The following is a 4566-nucleotide window of genomic DNA, read 5'->3' on the forward strand; positions in this document are numbered from 1 at the left end:
TTGAGACTTTTTCCTCCTCGTTGTTTCAAAGTTGGACTGAAACTTGTTGCTTTAGTTCCTCCACTGAATGTGTTGTTTATTATTTTCATTTATTTTACAGGGATATTTCACCTTCACTGAAAACGGGATAGTTTTTTTTACAAACGATGAAGCCAAAGATACTGATCTGCAGGACATTGGCAAACGTCTACATATGTTGCATAATACCTGCGTAGGGTAATTTTGTGTAAATTGGCCCAAAGTTTTTCATTTCATTTTACAACCTGCCTGGCAATCTGCCGGAGTGGGATTCGAATCTCACTAAAGCACGATAGTTTCTTATAGTTTCTGCAACCTCCTTGTGAGCTAAAGGTAGGGGGTTTGGGGCAGCTTATAGGCCTACCTGTGGAGTCATCAGCAGCCATTGCCGTCCCCTTCCTGGTCCTAGCTTGGGTGGGAGGGGGCATGGGAGCTGATCATATGCATGTATGGTTAATTATCTTGTTCCTAACCTATACATGTTTGAATAAAATGTGATAAGATTTTACTTGTATATTTATTTAAATGAGCAATACATGAAACAATTTACAAAACTTCTTTATATATAATATTTCTAGGGAAGGTAGTTCCTCTTCTCTGGCCCCGAGTAGAAATATTCAGAGGACAAATTTTCACTCTTACACTGCTCATAGACATTGCTCTTGAGAAGGCTACATAAAGTTGTCCATAGGTAAAGCAAGGTTGCGATATGTAGATCCCAACCTGACTGAAAGTCTGTCCTTGAGCTTTATTAATGGTCATTGAATATGATAGGCGGACGGGAAATTGAGTAATGTCTAGGAAGATTTGAAACAAAGGGTGATCAGAATTATGAAAAATCTTTTACAATGAGAACGGATTAGTCGTTAAACAAAAAGGCCCGAAATTAATTTTATTATCTAGATTATGGAAATTGATAGAACTCCATTTTTTTTCTTATATTTAAAAAAAAGAGGTCAGGTGCTAAAGACAAAATTGGGAAAATTATATAAGATGTGATTTGGTTAAGTAATCAAAGTCTAATGTGAATTTGTAAGAGTAAACCATGATATTATTTCCGTTTTCTTTAAAGCGTGCCACACGAGCATACCATGAAATTATTTCCGTTTTCTTTAAAGCGTGAGGCACAAAATAAATAGCACACACACTATGTATTAATATATAGATAATAATTATGATAACAACAACAACAACATTAATAATAATAATAATAATAATAATAATAATAATAATAATAATAATAATAATAATAATAATAATAATAATAAATAAATAAATAAAATAAACAAATAAATAAAAGCAATTTCATGGTATATGGAAATTTGTCCCTGGCCAGCAGATTCCCACCTCGACAGACACTTCAGTCTTTGTAAATAGGCGTTAACGTGTTTGAGTGGCCTTTGCTTCGTTTACATTACATTTTAGCGACACAATTCCTGACATTCTGAAACAGGAAAGCAGCAGATTTGCGGACGTGATATTGCATCGAAATAATGGAAATGTAGCATTTGGAGTCATTTTTGTTCTTATGCACTCTCTAACACTTCCACAGATCAAGTAATCTTACAAATGTGGTTATAAATAAATCTCCTCTCTTTTATGAGCATAATCTATATGATAACTTGAAAAGGAGTTTTATCATCATCGTCTCCTCCTACGCCTATTGACGCAAAGTACCTCACAAGGAGTTTACCGAATACTTATTACGAGTAATATATTGTCAGACAGTCAGTTTAAAGGTTTCAAAGCTGCTAACGAATGGCAAGGGACAGTGCCATTGCCCTATCAAGCAGCATAATGCCCTAGAGACTGACCATATATACATATGATCAGCACCCAAGCCCCTTCTCCGCCCAAGCTAGGACCAAGGAGGGTCAGGCAATGGCAGCTGATGACTCAGCAGATAGACATATAAATGAATATCTTGTCAGTCCTTCAACTATTTATCCAGTAACTTATCAACCATCTTAAGAATAATTTTTTTACCAAATTGACAAGGTGTATATTTTCTTAAGGCAATTTTTAAATGATTCATAAAGAAAATAAAAGCGAACTTAATTTTTTCTCACCGAGAAATTAAACTGAAGAAAACTGCTGCCACTTAAACTTTTCAAAAATGAAAATAGATTTCCGAGCAACTTCTGAACATTAAAAGACAAAGTTGGCAACTCTTGATAGGTCGTCATGTCTCTTAGACATTATTTACTATGACATCTTTCTTTAGCAATTTCTTCTTGAGGAATTTTCGCCCGCTGTTAAAATCTATCATATTCAGGTTAGTGATCAGAAGTTAGAAGATAAATGACTTCTGATTTGAGGCTCCAAGAGGATTGTTTTACGCCGATCATCAAAGTGTTTCTATTTGTGACTAATTTTCAGGCAGTACCTATAGCACAGACTGTCGTTTAATGATATTTTCATATTAACCAATGAAATATAAACGCAAAATAATACAAAATTCCCTCAATGGTCTTCAATTATTCCATATTATTTATGACAATCACTATGGATATATATAGCGCCTGACTTTGACTCAAAACAATTAACCTTGAAAAGTTACATTGCAAATACCAAAGCTATTGATTTTTAATTAACACTGAATTATATTCATCAAAGAAAAACTTTCACTTTAGAGTTCTTTTACACAATGATGATTTATAGCATTATGTTCATGGAACAACTACTTATTTTCATGTTACTGATAAAACACATAGAATTATATTCACACACATACACACACACACACACACACACACATATATATATATATATATATATATATATATATATATATATGTATGTATATATACATATATACATATTTATATACATACATATACAGTATACACATTCATATATATATATATATATATATATATATATATATATATATATATATATATATATATATGTATGTATGTATGTATGTATCTATACATATATATATATATATATATATATATATATATATATATATATATATATATATATATATATTTATGCATATATATGTATGCATGAATGTATATATCTATACACATATATATATATATATATATATATATATATATATATATATATATATATATATATATATATATATATATATATATATATATTTATGCATATATATGTATGTATATATATATATATATATATATATATATATATATATATATATATATATATATATATATATATATATATGTTTGTGTGTGTGTGTTTGTGTCTGTGTTTGTGAATATAATTCTGTGTGTTTTATATATATATATATATATATATATATATATATATATATATATATATATATATATATATATATATATATATATATATATATATATAATTAGGAACTTTAATATGAAAACATAACTATTGCTGTAGGCCATTTCAAAGGACGCGTTAGATTGTAAATGTAATTTAAGCAACTTACCCCATCACGTTACCTATTTTGGGAATTCTTATTTTAGAATAATTCAAGATCTTGCATCATGTCTGTCAATTCATTAAACGCATACAAATTTCAATTACAAACTATACCACCAATGAGAAACTAAAATTAGTTAATATTACTTTTGATTACCTTAAAAAACATTTCTTCTTTATTTAATACCTGAAATATATATGGGGAAATTATCATAGTGAAATGCTTAAGAGACATGTAGTTTAGAAAGTAGTAATAATAATGATGATAATTAGTATCAAAACAAAAATCAACAGGAAAATAGCCCAGTGAGGAAAGGAAACAAGGATATAAGAGAAGTAATTAACAATTAAAGTAAATTGTTTTAGATCTTTCATACATAAACTATAAAAACTTGAACAAAATAAGAGAAAGAGAAATAAGATAGAAGTGTGTGTCCGAGTGTACCCTCAAGCAAGAGAACTCTAACCCAGGAATGGAATTGGAAGCAACCGAGGTTGCTGTTATAGTAATTTCTAGGAAGGAGGCATCTGTTTGGAGACCTTTCATTTCTAGTTAACAGTTAAAATTTAGATTTGTGTCAATCAAGTCAAAGTAAGTCTTTTAATATCTCAAACAGATCTATTGGAAATTATTTTTGCTTGTGTATTTAAATTTAGAAAGTAATTTGCTTTCTTACTTAAATTTTTGAAAGTACGAAAATACCTTTAATATGACTTAAGAGTATCCTAATTTCCTAAGATATTTTTGGAAATAACAATTCACCGTCATAAGCAAAACTGCGAGTCCATAAGTGAAAAGAATAAAAGAAATCGAAAAAAAAGAGATAATTTTCAAGAGATTAGATTTGACCGTTTCTTTGGCACCTCGTCCTGTCATTAGGACGCGAATTGTTTCACACTGAAGATTTGGCACTGCACCAAGGCGATCTCTCCTGCTAGGATGAGATTGCATTCATTCCTTAGCCCAATTTCGTTCGTCTCGCGCTCGGAAAATTTACGTCATTTGTCCTCACTCAATCTGGAAATGAGAGAAAAATATGCAAACATCGTAAGTCATCCGGATGGAGTGTTTCACTCTTTCGGAAATATTTCCGGGTGGAGTAATTTGCATAAAGGCCGTTA

This window comes from Palaemon carinicauda, chromosome 12 (genome assembly GCF_036898095.1).
Source record: "Palaemon carinicauda isolate YSFRI2023 chromosome 12, ASM3689809v2, whole genome shotgun sequence".
NCBI classification, from domain to species: domain Eukaryota; kingdom Metazoa; phylum Arthropoda; class Malacostraca; order Decapoda; family Palaemonidae; genus Palaemon; species Palaemon carinicauda.